Source organism: Sapajus apella, unplaced genomic scaffold (assembly GCF_009761245.1).
Source record: "Sapajus apella isolate SASKATOON/1434 unplaced genomic scaffold, GSC_monkey_1.0 scaffold29, whole genome shotgun sequence".
NCBI lineage: Eukaryota > Metazoa > Chordata > Mammalia > Primates > Cebidae > Sapajus > Sapajus apella.
The window spans coordinates 12,067,811-12,083,410 of NW_022436969.1; the positions used below are offsets into that span (position 1 = coordinate 12,067,811).

Sequence of the window (15,600 nt, forward strand, 5' to 3'; positions counted from 1 at the left end):
TTGAAACCGCAGTCAGGAAACAAAATCATAAATAGGTTAGGACTCTTGGGTTTGATGGAAGAAACACAAATTTATGGCTTATGTGTGCTAGTGAACTCTAGCAAGTTGTTTTTACTGTTTTCTGTGTTTCATTCATCAGAATGCAATTTCCACAATTACCAGGAAAATTCTATCTGATGACATGAAAACTGCTGGCAGTAATCTACATCATGATTCACCCCCATGGGAGTGGCACCTTAGGTTTAGTAAGTGTTTCAGTTTTCTCATAGTCATCAAAACAGACTCACTCCATATTAGTCTTCTCCACTTCAGAAAAACCTCAGCATACCAGGGGAAGAGTATTTTTTCCTATTTAAAAGTGTGGCTATGAAGAATAAACTGCAATGGTCTGAAGTGTCAGTTTTCAAAAGCAGGTATCCTGTTCTAAGAACAATCCAAAATGAGCAGACAGAGCAAAATAAGTCTTGCTTCACTTCTCAAGATTTATTCTGATGAAAATGAATGAGAAAGAAAAAATGAAGCTACAGAAAGGAATAATACATGTGATAGAGATGGGCTAGTGTATTACACAAGTTTACTTAATTATTCAACTTATACTTAATATGTGGCTGATTTACACTGTATGTTATGTGCAATAGGACACATATAAGAAATATACGCACATATAATTGTGCAGATTAGAAAATTTAAGGAAAGAAACATAAAATGCCATCAGTGGTCAGACTCTGGTCTCATTGAATATCCAATAAAACATCCTTAGACTCAGCATATATACAGAATGAAATGGAAATAATCAATTTTCTTGTTCTGAGTTCAAGAGCTGAAATCTGAAAATTCTCATCAGCAAACAAATGCTGCTGAAAATCAAGTATTTACTTGTCAATCAGACCTAGAGAATTACATCTATCAGAGATATCCCTAGTTTAGTATTTAAGCTAAAACTATAATTCGACTTCACAGCTTAAGTATCTCTGATGCAAATTCTAGTTTATTTAAGCCAGTTAATACATATAGTACAGCTACATTATGTATGAGAAGAGTCTTGTGGGCATATCTACCTGAAATTTAAATAAACACGTCCTTTGAAAAATAGGTTCTCAATTCCAAACAATTAATTTTAAAGAAAGTCTTTGGAATAAAGACCCACCATAAATCAGAGGTCCTGAATTTAAAAACCTTCATGCTCCTGAATGCCCACCCCACTGAGCAGACCTAGGCCATGTGTGGAAATCTTCTGTAAAGAACATGAAATGTGCGTTGAGTTCCAAATGAATCACAGAGGGTTGACATTCTTCTCAGTGCCATCTAGCCAATTTTTAAATCAATTTTATGGGATAAGAAACAATGTTTAAATTATGTATAACACGTCACAAAACAATTTTCTAATGAAAAAGCACATATGGTAAAAACAAAATTATTTGGGAGCCTATTCCACAACTTAGCACAAAGATAACACACTCTGAACTTTGCATTTTTGCCTTTCCTTTGTCAAATCTATGAGACAAGAAGAGGTTCTATTCTCATGCTGATTCCACACGAGTATGTTCAGAGAAGTTATGAGAGTTTCCCAAGCAGTCATAGAGATTTGGTTATGCTCTAACGCACATTTCAGTGTTATGAATCAAAGTCCAGTGTTCTGAGGTATCTTGAAGCAACAATTGGGATGAGGAGAAAAGATCATCAAGAGCTGAGACAATTACAGATAACCCCAGATAATTTTGAAAGTGAAACTGAAATCTTTAAATGAGTAGGCAAAAGGAGTCTAAAGAAGGACAAGTGAGGCTTTTGATAAATGGAAAAGAGGTATGATGATCTGATTCTCTAAAATAAATGCTAAGGGGAATGATGGAGACTCCAGCAAAATTCAAACCTAGGAAGTGAATGGTAGGAACTATCTTTAGAACATCACATGTAACTGGCTACCCATGTTAAACCAATGCTGAACTCTAGCTCAACCAGACTTTGTGTTTTACTTCCATTATTTTTCCACATGATACAAAAAAGAAACAAATACTCTCAAGATATCAAAATTAAAAGATAACTGTCAGGACTTGCAGTAAAAGTTATGATGGACTAGACTAGTCATTCTACCTTAAATAAATGGAAAGGTGGGCAAAATAAATGAAACAATTTTTCTGAATTGGGAAATAGCAACTGTAATTCATAAAAGTAGAGGAAAAATCAGGTAAGCAACACAATCACTGCAGTTTACTCTCTGGGGGCACTTTCTAGACTGTAGCCCATAAGAAAGAAATGGAAAAAGAGTTTGTTCAACAGAAACAGACCCTAAATGACTGAAATAATTAAATTATTATTCAAGAATTACAGAGAGAAAGATCAATAACCTTGAAGATAAGTCAAATGAAAGTTTCCAAATTGAAGCACAGAAAGGAAAAGGCTGGAAAAAATAGAACAGTCACAGTAACCTTTGAATGAAAATGAGAAATTTACTATAAGTATGAAAAGACTCCCAGGAAGAAAGGAATTGGGCAGAAAAAAAATTTGAATAAATAATTGATAATATTTTTCCAGATATGATGGAAAATATTAATCCATGGATTCAGTAACTTCAATGAACCTCAAGCAAGATAAACACAAAGAAAAACACCCAAATCATATCATAAGCATATTTCATACAACTAGTAATAAAGAAGAATAATCTTAAAGTCAGCCAAAGGAAAAAATACTTAAGACACACACCCAGAAGAACAAATATAGGAATTATTCTTGACTTTCATCAGAAACAATGCAGATCATGAAAGGATGGAAACATATGTTTACAGTATTGGGGTGGAGAGTGGGTTTTATCAACCTAGAATTCTATATCCACTAACAGTATTCTTTAAATTAAAAGATCAGTGCAAAATATGCTAAAGGGAGTCCTTCAAGTCCCCAAAGAAGAAAGTAATGCAGGAAATGTTAGACAAAAATGTTATAAGACATATAGAAAACAAATAGCAAAATGACAGAAGTAAGTCCTTCCTTAACAGTCAGCCTTAGAAAAGAAAGGAAATTCTGACAAATGCTACAACGCAGATGAACCTAGAAGACACCATGCTAAGTGAAATAAGCTGGTCACAAAAAGGCAAATACTGTTTGATTACATTTATATAAGCTATTCAGAGTAGTCAAAATGATAGTGACAGAAAATAGATGGGTTATTGCCAAAGGTTGGGAGTAAAAGGGAATAAGAAATAATTGTTTAATGGGTATGAAGTTTCAGGTTTGCAAGATGAAAAGAGTTCTGGAGATGGATGAGTAGTGGTGGTTGCACAATGATATGAATGGATTTAGTACTACTGAATGATTCACTTAAAAATAGCAAAGATGGTAAATATTCTGTTATGTGTATTTCCCCACAATGACAAATTGTAAAAACTGAAGGTAAAATAACATTTTTATAGAACAGTTAAAAAAATTAATCACTAGCAGACTTTGAGTAACAAGAAATGTTAAAGGAAGTTCTTCAGACTGAAAGGAAAGGACACCAGATGAAAAGGCAGATCTACACAAAGAAAATAATGCCAAAAATAACAGATAAATGAGTACATATGAAAGACTTTACATTTCCTTTAAAAAAACATAAAAATGTTTTACAGGTTTGTGATATATGTGTAAGTAAAACATGTAATCACAATAACAAAGATTTGAAGCAAGAATTGTAAGTATTATCTTGAAAGACTCTGACATCATATAAGTAATAAAAGATTAATTTAACATTTCAAAAAGTAATGTGATTCATCACATTTAGAGAACAAAGGATAAAAGCCAAATTGACACACAAATTAACTACTATAGACATATTTCGACAGACAAAACCAAGAAGCCAATCAGAGGAGACCATCCCTAAAGGATGTCTGAAAGGATGTACTTCAGAACAAAGGCAAATTCTCTCTCTCACACACACAAAAGATTTGGGATATAAGAAACAGTGAAAATTAGTGAGTGAAACCATTGTTCCTTTGTCTAAATAATCAGGAAGTTAGACATCTTGGAATGCACCAAACCCTGAAGGGATATTACATACTTTTTTAAGTAGAATGATGAAGAGTTTCCATAAAGAAAATATGTATTTTTATTTTGGTTTTTGGTTTATTTATTTATACATGCTGATTAAAATCTTTTAAGAACTTGGAATACTTTGTATTTTGCTTTGCATTCTTCACTACTCCAAACCAAGTAAATAATACTTTTATGACATTTATGAGTATGATAATTTCCACCTGCTCTCTGACTTTTTGTTAAAAGAGGGGTAGAAGCTGGTTTCACTCCTGGGAAATTAACAGGAAATGTTCATGAACAAAATTGCTAAAGCAATTATTGCTGGTTTGCCTGGCAGACTAATGGTAGCAATCAATAGCTGACTTTGTGGGCTATATCTCCATGGGCCAAGGAGAGAAGGAGTGAGTAGTGGCCTTGCTTGTTTACTTCTTTGCTGATTTCCATCTTTGGCAACTGACAGCATTAAAACAACTGGTCCAAAAAGAAAATATCACTATTTCATTCACCAACAAATAGTTGTACTTACTGAAAATTTTGGTGAGCAGTAGGCGATGATGAGGAATTATTTATTTATTTAATAGGGAGCTATTTTTAATTTTTAATTTTTGTGGGTACACACTCAGTGTATGTATTTATGTGTTAAATGAGATTTTTTAAAAAAGAGGGGCCCCTTTATTATATATTTATAAAATAATAGTATAATACAGTTGTTAAAAATGGGACTTTTTTTTTCATTTTAGGTATCTTGTATTCAATTTCTCCATGCTCTTCACAATCTTTCATAACTTGCTTTTTGTTATCCACAGTGTTCACCTGAAGCTTCCACCCCATCATTCAAAGTACAACTGAGAATAAACGATCAGGTAGATTCTTGTGAGAGACATTATCAGATAAATTAAATTAATCCAGTAACACATGAATAAAGATTGAGAGTTTTTAAAGAAATACAGTAAAAGCAAAAACATACGAAGCCTAATTCTATCTGATGATTCAGAAGGCAGCTCAAGATTGTGTTGTGCCATTTTCCTCATGTCCGTAATAGAATTCTGATTAGTAAAATTTTGAACAAAAGAAAATTTCACATACAATTCACATTGAATGACTACAGATAGATACACTATGGTCATTTTGATATGTACATTTGTATTTGACTAGGGCACAATTTAAAATATACTAATAAAACTTTAAAAAATAATTATAAGATGAATATTTTTAGCATACTTAGTAACAGCTACTTGTTTCAAACTTGGTGACCAAATTATATTTGACCATAATTAAAGAACATATAACCTTAAAATAATATTTAAGAAACATAGTTACAACAGACATATGTTACATAAAATGAAGAAAGGAAAGATAGGTACCTATATTAAAGGGCACTGAGGTTTTTCAAATCCATTCTTTTGAAAGGCCTTTTAATCCACTTTCATGTAAATCAATTTAAACTTAAAAAAGTTTCTACTTAGTATGCTTAGAGAAAGAGGTGAAATCAGTGTTGAGCACATGAATGTCTAACAACCATTCAATGCTGATCATTGAACTAATATTTTTATTGGATTATCCTAACACAATAATTGAGCCCATGTATACATGCAAGATGTGTAGGATCCAACCAGTCAACTGCAGAAAGAAAAACACTCAACTTAAAAAAGTTTAAAACAAATGTCAAATGGAAATGACTGAATCACTGTACCTTTCTGATACAACCTTAAATCTTTGTTTTATTATATATTGCTTGGTACTTTTGGATTCAGTAGTTGGGGTAAAAAAAAGTTTCTATATTCAAACGTATCTACAGAATGTAAATGTAAAATATGTGGATATGTACATTTAATATACACACACATATGCTCACACACACAAACACATACTCACACGTCTAGAAACCAGCACCTAACCACAACCCCATTTCTCACTAATGACCCAATGAATCATTTACAACTTTAGGACCAGCTTAGATTCTATAAGGCTGTACAACATATGGCTGAAGAGGTCAAACACAAGCACCCATGTTCAGGCTTGACTAAATTGTTCCTCCTTATGATTTTTGACAAACAGTAATACCACTCACACAATAACTATATCTCAATGACAGAATTCAGAGTATGAAACCATAAACAATGAGCTCCCTCATTGTTTAAAGCGCACTCTTTCCATCCTATTTCCACTAACTGATAAGAGGATACACCACACTAGATCACTGAACTGTACAAATGATCTTTACTCTTAACCTAAACAAATGTGTTAAAACATTCTGAAATGCTGCATCCTTTGATTTTATCATCTTTTCAATTGCCTGATGTAGGTGCTCCTGTTGAACAGGCCAAATTTCATCTTCATCATGGCTTTCTTCTGACGTAGAATTAACATATTCTCCAACACAGAGGAGGGCAGCATCTTGACACATCTCTTTTAGGTCACTTCCTGAAAACCCATCAGTTTCCTGGGCAACTTCTAGCAGTTTTTCCACATGTCTGTCCACATTTTCATTTTTCAAGATGAGCTTCAGGATTGCTTCTCTCTGTTTTAAAGCAGGCTGGTTGATATGAAATCTCGTAGGCATTCTTCTCATTATAGCCTAGTCAAGGTTCCAAGGACGATGGGTAGCTCCCATTACTATGACCTGGCAGCTATGATCAATTTCTTTTTTTTTTTTTTTTTTTGTCGTTTGGATCAATATAGAACCTATTATGTTCTAAGGATTATATTGATTATAATTCCTATCAATTGAATTCATTCTGCTTGGCTCTGAAATCTCCTCTGGAGATTCCAAAAGGAATTAGAATTCAGATTATTGCTTCTTTTGGCACATCTAATGGGACAGACCTTAATAGTTTAAAAAGTTTAATGACTGGTGTTTTTGACAAGTTTAAATCGCTAGAGCTCCTCTGTGTGTGTAAAATCCATTAATTCAGTGATCCTCAAAGCATGAACCCAGTATCCACAGTGTCAGCAACATGTCAGGTCTTGTTAGAAATTGTGGCCTCATCCCAGATCTATGGAATCAGAAACTCTGGGAGGCAGCTCAGCAAACTGGGTTTTCACAAGGCCTCCAGCTGACCGTGATGCTGGCTGATATCTGGGAATCACTCCAGTAAAGGAAGCATTATGTAGGCAGAACATTCTTTAATCTTTATGAGAAGGCACTGAGAGGTAAGTGTATTCTTCTTGACTATTAAACACCCAACATTAGTAGAAATCAGGAAAATGGAATTTTCTTTGTTTACTACATCCATTTTTATAACTACACAATAGCAAATTGATAAAAATAGATGCTTTTGTGTTTCTGTCAATGCCGCCTTTTTAGCTTGGAAAAAGCCTATTTTTGTATTTCATTTTATTTTTTTTATTTAAATTTTTTTTTTGAGATAAGATCTTACTCTTTCATCCAGGCTGGAGTGCAGTGGCATGATCACAGCTCACTGCAGCCTCAATCTCCCAGACTCAAGTGGTCCTCCCACCTCAGCCTCCCAAGTAGCTGGTACCACAGGCATGTACCATCACGCATGGCTAATTTTAAAAAAATGTCTGTAGAGATGAGATCTCCCTGTGTTGCCCAGGTTGGGCAAGTCCATTTTAAAAGAGCTGATTAAATCAGCCTTACAGTCCTTGTCTCAAGATATATACTGTCTGCCCCTTTTCTGCCATGGTCCACATAGATAGCTTCATACATTTTTTGAAGAGCTACTTTTCTTGAATCTGAAGAAATGGATAGTTAATAAGAAAGATTTTTCTAGGAGAACCTAATTTTGTCTTTTTAACACCATCTTATAGCTTTTCCAAATTCCAAAAAAGAACCATCAGAATAGTGTGTTTTACATGTTTCATATAAAATTTTATGCTTTATCTGTTTAATGTAAACATTTCTGTTTGAAATGTAGGTTTCAAAGAAATTTTTTTTTAGAATTCATGAGAATAAGAAAATATTTAATATGTTTAAACATGATCATTTATGACATATAGATTAATTTGATCAATTTCTAATCCACCCCAGAGACTCAAAAAACTGAGCTTTCATCATGGCTGTAGCTTCATGGTCAGAACTTGAATGGTTTCATAGAAAGGAGTCTATTTCATCTATAAAGATGATGGATGGTTGTAGCTTTATGGCAAGGGAGAAGACAGCAGCAGCCAGTTTTTGAGATTCTCCGTATCACGTATGGGTCAAAGGCTGAAGGTTAATAAATCGACAATCTGCTTCTTTGGCTGTGGTCATGGCAATCAATGTTTTACCACAGCCTAGAGGACAATAGAGAAGAACAATTTTTGGAGGCTGCAGAAGCCTGGAATTCTCAAACAAATGTTTCTTTTTGATAGGAAAGATGACTGTGTTTTTCAGATCGTAATGACATCATCTAAACCTGTTATATCACGCCAAGTAACATGCATATTAAGATGGTCTATTAGATGAGCAGCAATACTCATTTCATATTCTGAGAGCTTCACATTTTCACACCAATTTGCTTCATTCGTTTTTCTGCTTGTTTCTGAGCTTCTACTTTTTGCTTTCTGGTTGGATCAATTGCATCTACCATCCATTTGATAGCAAAATATGTTACTGCACCAAATATTGTCAAATGGAAAATTAAACCAACAACTTCATTATGAGTCAAAGGACAAGAAAAGTCTTCAGCACGTATCACCTTGATTGTTAACCCAGGAGCAGAAACAGCGGGAGCAAGTTCCCTCAGCTGGCCTCCCACAGGAAAGAAATGCGTGAGATATTTCGATACAGTATGCAATGCATAATAATCACATTGAGGTAAACGGGGTATCCATCACCTCACGCATTGATTCTCTGTGTTACAAACAATCCAATTATACTATTTCAGTCATTTTAAAATGTACAATTAAATCATTTTTGACTATAGTCACCCACTTGTGCTGGCAAATACTAGGTCTTATTCATTGTTTCTAACAATGTTTTCTGACCATTAACCATCACTACTTTCCTCACACTCCCTGACTACCCTTCCCACTCTCTTGTTAACCATCCTTCTACTTTATCTCCATGAGTTCAACTATTTTCATTTTTACCTCCCACAAATGAGTGAGAACATGCAAAGTTTGTCTTTTTCCGTCTGGCGTAGTTCAATTAACATATTTGCCTCCAGTTTCATCAATTTTGTCGCAAAAGAAACAGAATCTCATTCTTCTTTATGGCTGATTAGTACTCCATTGTGTATATGAACCACATTTTCTTTACTCATTCATCTGTTGATGAACACTTACATTGATTCTAAATTTTGGATATTGTGAACAGTGCTACAACAAACATTAGAGAGCAGGTATTCTTTGGGATTGCTGGATAGTACAATAGCTCTATTTTTAGTTTTTTTTGAGGAACTTCCAAACTGTTCTCCAGAGTGGTTGCACTATATTCCCACTAATAGTGTATGAGGCTGTATTTTCTCTCCATCCTCACCAGCATTTGTTATTGCAAGAAGTTAGATAAAAGCCATTCTACTTGGGGGTGAGAAGATATCTCATTATAGTTTTGATTTGCATTTCTCTGATAAGCAATGATGTTGACCACCTTTTCATATGCCTATTTGCCATTCATATGTCTTCTTTTGAGAAATGTCTATTTAGATTTTTTGCCCATTAAAAAAATCAGATTATTAGATTTTTTTCCTCCAGAGTTGAACTCCTTACATATTTTGATTATTAATCCCTTCTCAGAGGGGTAGTTGGCAAATATTTTCTCCTGTTCTGTGGCTTTTCTTTTTGTTAATTGTTTTCTTTGCTGTGCAGAAGGTTTTGAATTCAATATAATCCCATTTGTCAATTTCTGCTTTGGCTTACCAGTGCTGAATGTTTATTATTTAAGAAATCTTTGCCTAGTCCAATGTTCTGGGTAGATTCCCTAGTGTTTTCATGTAGTAGTTACATCATTTGAGATCTTAGATTTTAGTCTTTAATCCATTTTGATTTGATTTTTTTATATGTTTGGAGATAGAAGTTTAGTTTTGTTCTTTTTCATATAGATGTTCAGTTTGCCCAGAATCATTTATTGAAGAGATTGTCATTTTCACAATGTATGCTTATGGCTACTTTGTTAAAAATGAGGTCACTGTAGATGTATGAATTTACCTCTGGATTCTCTATTCAGTTTCACTGATCTATGTGTCTGTTTTTATGCCAGTACCATGCCTTTTTGGTTACCTTAACTGTGTAGCGTAATTTAAAGTAAGGTAAGTGATTCCTGTGGTTCCACATAAAGTTTAGATTATTTTTCTATTTCTGTGAATAATGTCATTGGTATTTTGATAGGGATTGCATTAGATTTGTAGACTGCTTTGGATAGTATGGACATTTCAGCAATATTGATTTTCTAATTCATGAACATAGATTGGTCCAATTTTGTTTTCTGTTATAATAAGGCAACACTGAGCTCAATGTCTCACAAATGTTGTGATCTCCCTCTCCCCAGCACACAAAAATGGTCTCTGCCCCAGGCCACTGCTGCTGGAGGAAGGAGGAGGTGTGGTGTCAGCAATTCAACATGGTTTTTCCTACGTCTTCAGTGCCTGTTTTAGTAATATGAAGTTAAAACCAGGTACTCACCTGATTTTTGGTTCTTATAAAGGTACTATTTTGTGTAGTTAGTTGTTAAATTGGTGTCCTTGGAGAGTGGAAACTTGGCAAAGCCTTCTATTCTGCCATTTTGTTCTGCACCAAGTCCTCATATATCATCTTTTATGAAGCAACCATTCAAATATTTTGTGCAGAACTCACACCATGTAACCCTAAGTCTGCAGCTTGTCTTTATAAGGTTTGGCTTGATTTGCCTTTTAAGTGGAGTCCTTTGTATTCTTCCAAGATGGAGGTAAATTTACATGAGGAGTGGCATGGAACCAAGATAAATCTATATTTCTGTCAGTCAAGTAGTAGTTTATCAAATTTTACTGATGCTGATAATGATATGTAAGAACTTTACATTATAATGGTATCTGGGAAAGATTAGACACTCCTTTTGTAATGCCATGTTTGACTAATATAACCAATGCAAAACATAACACTTGTTAATATTCATTCATCAATATATTCTGTTCTTAAACTCTTGTGCATTTTCTACATGAGATTTGTGCGAAATAGAAGTAATATAATTAGCTGTAGGAAATATCAAGATGAAATAGAACTAAGATTGCAAGGAAAAAGGAATACATGGTTTAAATCCTGGCTCTTCCTCTATTTCTCCTGTAGATCTTTCTCCTTTTTTTCCCTTTCCCTCTATCCTTCTTCCTCCTGCCCTCCCTCCATCCTTGTCCATGTGTGGTTGAGAAAACTTTAATGGAGCAATTGCAGTTTATCTATTGACCTCCTCACTTTCCTCATTTGTGAATAGCATGAAATTTTTTTTTTGGATGGTTTTACATCCAAAGAGTATTTTTCAGTGGCAAGGCCATTTCCTATGTGTGATAAAACTGAAAAATGACACCTATACAAAGCACTATATTGGCCTTCCTATTTCCAAGAAGGCACGGATGCAAGTTCACGTACTTTCCTGGGAATGTTAAAATGTCAGCTAGAAGTACTTTCTACACTATTTATGCTCACCCAGGTTGTATAAATGCCACACATAACTGAAGAGGGATACATGTGTTGTTTTCAGTTTGAACATTATAACTGTTTTTTTTTTTTTTTTTTTTTTTTTTTGTCTAAGGGGAAATATATTGTTTAAGAAGAAACTATCAGATACTTCTCATCCAGGCTGTTCTTCGGACCATGGGGCAGCTGTGATAAAAGGTGATGTTAAAACTAGTTAATGGAGAACTAGCTCTCATTATGCTGCTTCCTGGCCAAATCAGAGACTGACCATGAAACTATCCCATATGTGAACTTACGTTACCTTCACTGGGACTGGGGGCTTTAAGAACCGCTGGCATATTTGGCAACTTTAACTATGCAGCAGTTAACTGGTCTAAAAATTACACAGACAAAACCTATCTCAAGAGAAATACATTCTTAACTATCCTATGCTTTTTCTCCTCTATAATAAATGTTATAGAGGTTTGCCCCTGTGTTTGTTTTACTTTATATGTGAAATAAAAATTTTCATGGGTAAATGAGTCAAAATATTTGGCTTATTCGCTAAAAAAAAATGTGTTAGTTTGAGAATAGACCTCCACTTATAGGCTAATATATAACATTGACATTGGACAATGTGAAAAGGTTATAATGAAAACACAGAAACTTCCATGGCATTTTAAATTTTCACTTTTTTATCAAGAAAAAATAAAGCCCTTGTTGAAATAACCTGTGCAAAACCTGATTTTAAAAAATTGTTTTGGATGTTGCTTACATGCAAATGAGTCTATTATAAATAATAAAAAATTGATTTCAATATTTTATTAAAATAGAACCACAAACTACTATATATTTTACCATTTTTCTGTATTTAGTAAGAAATTTGCATTTTTGATTTCATGTAACAAAGGTTTTAATGTAATTTACGTTAGAGTTTGTGTTTTTTCATTACTGTTATACTTTAACCTGACTGAATGAATGATCTCATTGTATTAGTATTGTGAATAATCATGTGAAATGTTTTGAGACAGAGTACTATATTTGTGAATATAATTTTATGGCTTTTTTCACTTAGTAAGAACTATCAGTGTGAAAAACTAAGAAAATTGCTTTCTGCTGTGTAATCTGGCATTCACTGAAGATTAAAGCTTATTTTTCTGTAAATCAAACTTATTCAATAAAATGCTATTCTTAAAAAAAAAAGAAAGAAAATAGAACCACAGAATATTTTAGGTTGAGTATGACTAAAGAAAGTGTTTAGAAGGTAATTTTTGACAAATTTATTTTGAATTTTCTTCTAAGAACTCAAGATATATTTTCCTTTAGAGAAAATGATCTGAGGCATGCTAGAGGGTATGCATTGACAGCACTCCTAAGCTATTTTCCTATTAAATCTCTATAGGTTAAAATAAATCAACAATCTGTCAGGTGTTATAATGTTGAAGTATGAGCTCATTTCCCTATGAACTGCATCTCTTAGACTCTCAGGGGTTTCTGGCTTTTCAGTTAGGAAGAAGAACCCATTTTTTCCATCTTAGTATGTCCTCATGTATCTGAGTTTGTGGATTTCTTCACCTTTGGCCTTTTGTTCCTCACTCTGACAATGTGTTTTGATCTCAGTTGGAAATCAAAATGTGGAAAGGACAATGGATGGCTTTTCTCTCTCTCTTACTAAGAATTGGAGTTAGAGAACACAAATTGCATCTTGAGAAATGATCATTTCAAATGTCAGCCATTCCTAGATTTTTGCCAGATATTAACCATCTAGAAAATTGATGCTATTTGTTGTTTTATCTAGATTTTGATTTTTTAAAAATGCACCTTAAAAATGTAAAGTATTACAATTTCTGGGCAAAAAGTCTATGGGGTTTATTTGAGAATTCTCTAACACGCCAGTCAAATGTTTGTTTGACCCAATCCATTTTCCTACAGTCTTAGTCTATTTGTGCTATTATTACAAAATACTACAGAATAGGTAATTTATAGAATGCAGAAATTGATTTCTCACAGTTCTGGAGGCTGAGAAGTCCAAGATCAAGTCACCAGCTGGTTGGTTGTCCAGTGAGGGTCTGCTCTCTGCTTCTAGGATGGCACCTTGTTGCTGTGTCCTCTCATGGTAAACTATGGGGCAGAAAGTCGAAGGGCTGAAGCGTGCCTGAGGCCTCTTTTGTATGAGACTTAATCTCACTCATGAGGGAGAAGCCTTCATGGCCCAATCACCTCTTAAAAACCTCGCCTCTTAATACTATCATATTGGCAACACCTGAATTTTAGGTGGGACACATGCGAATCATTAACAGCTACCTTTTCTGGCTTTGTTTTCTAAATTAGGGAACCTCATTTCTCTGGCTGTCTTGCACTATCTAGCTTCCAGATAGGCTTGCTTAATGGGAGTTACTGGTGGTAGACTGGAAGACCAGAATGATAGGGGAAGCCAGGATGTTCCACCCAAATCAGATGCTTCTTGTAGCATTTCTGGTTGTGAATTATCTCCTCCGTAGCTCCAAGCCTGAGTTCCTCTCACCTTAGTCCCACCAGTGCATATTCCAGTGTTCTAGCTCCCACCAGAGAGGCTGACATCTAGCCTCTAATAACAACATCTTCCATTGTCCCTGTAACACAAGGGTTGGTGGCAGCTTCCAGCTGTGGTCAATCTCTGTATTGTTTTGCTGACTCTTTTTAGCTTCTCAAATCTTCCATCAGCTGTAAAACCAATTTGCTTATAATTATATCCTTGTGTTTGAAAAAACTAAAGGGGTTCTTTTATTTCTTCGCTGAGCAGTCCTGATATCTTAGCAAACAACAAACCAATAGAAAAGAGGGAGGAGCATCCTAATTCTGCTTTGTTGGTGTAAGGCCGCTTCAGCTGTCTCACCTGCCATTGACAACTAGAAACTCAAAATAAACAGCAATGAGAGGACTCCAAAAACTAAATGAAAGCACAGGATTTTGGAGGGGAATCACAGCTTGAAGAAGCCAAATGCTTGGAAGTGAGGTTTACTATTTATTTTTTTCCTCTCACAGTCTTATCCTGAGGGCAGGCCTCAGCCATGGAGTTGCACATTGGCACATGCAGCTGAAACTGATATAAATTTGAATTTTTTTTTTTTTTGGCCAGAGAAACCAGAGAAAGGAGCTTCAGTGGGTCAGAGAGTTTTGGGAGAAATTCTAAATTCTACAGGGAAGAAACACTGAAAAGGGTTCTCCTAATTCTGTGTATTAACTTGAACTGATTTTAGACTAAACCCTGAGATACACATGCATGAGGTACAATCAAAGATGTATAACCAAGGCTTGGGAACTTAAATGAAATTTGAACCACCTGCACAAGTCTTCTGACTAGCACATGCATGGAACAGACCCAAGCCAATGTTGCAGAGGCTTAAAGAAGTCAATGGAAATTAAAATTACCTTTACAGAAGGAAACAGACTATAGTGTATGAACCTAAACATGTTGAATGCCTTCTAAAATACAGGCTGGGCACAGTGGCTTATGCCTGTAATCTCAGCACATTGAGAGGCCGAGGCGGGCAGATCACCTGAGGTCAGGAGTTCGAGACCAACCTGACCAACATGGTGAAACCCCCAACTCTACTAAAAGTACAAAAATTAGCCTGGTGTGGTTGAGGGCACCTGTAATCTCAGCCACTTGGGAGGCTGAGATAGGAGAATCGCTTGAACCTGGGAGATGGAGGTTGCAGTGAGCCGAGATTGTGCCACTGCGCTCCAGCAGCCTGGGTAACAGAGCAAGACTCCACTTCAAAAAAAAAAAAAAAAAAAAAAACAAAAAAAACCCTCAGCATTCTCTAGAAGTTTATAACAGGATTCAGCCTGTGCAGCATAATGCTTATAATGTTTTAAAATACAACGTAAAATTACTTAAAATTCAAAGAATCAGAAAAATGTGACCAATTCCCAAGAGAAAGTGAGACACACACACACACACACACACACACACACACACACACACACAAAAGATGATATGTGAGGATTTGGTGCAGAACAAAATGGCAAGGCCCACAAGATGTCAAAACATAACAAAAAACATAATCAATTTAAGGCTGGTAG

General features: G+C 34.9%; 1 pseudogene; it reads right to left on the minus strand.

Annotated features, from left to right (window-relative positions):
- Nucleotides 1-6,199: 6,199 nt before the first annotated feature.
- On the minus strand, nucleotides 6,200-8,694 carry LOC116561345 (annotated as a pseudogene).
- Nucleotides 8,695-15,600: the final 6,906 nt, after the last annotated feature.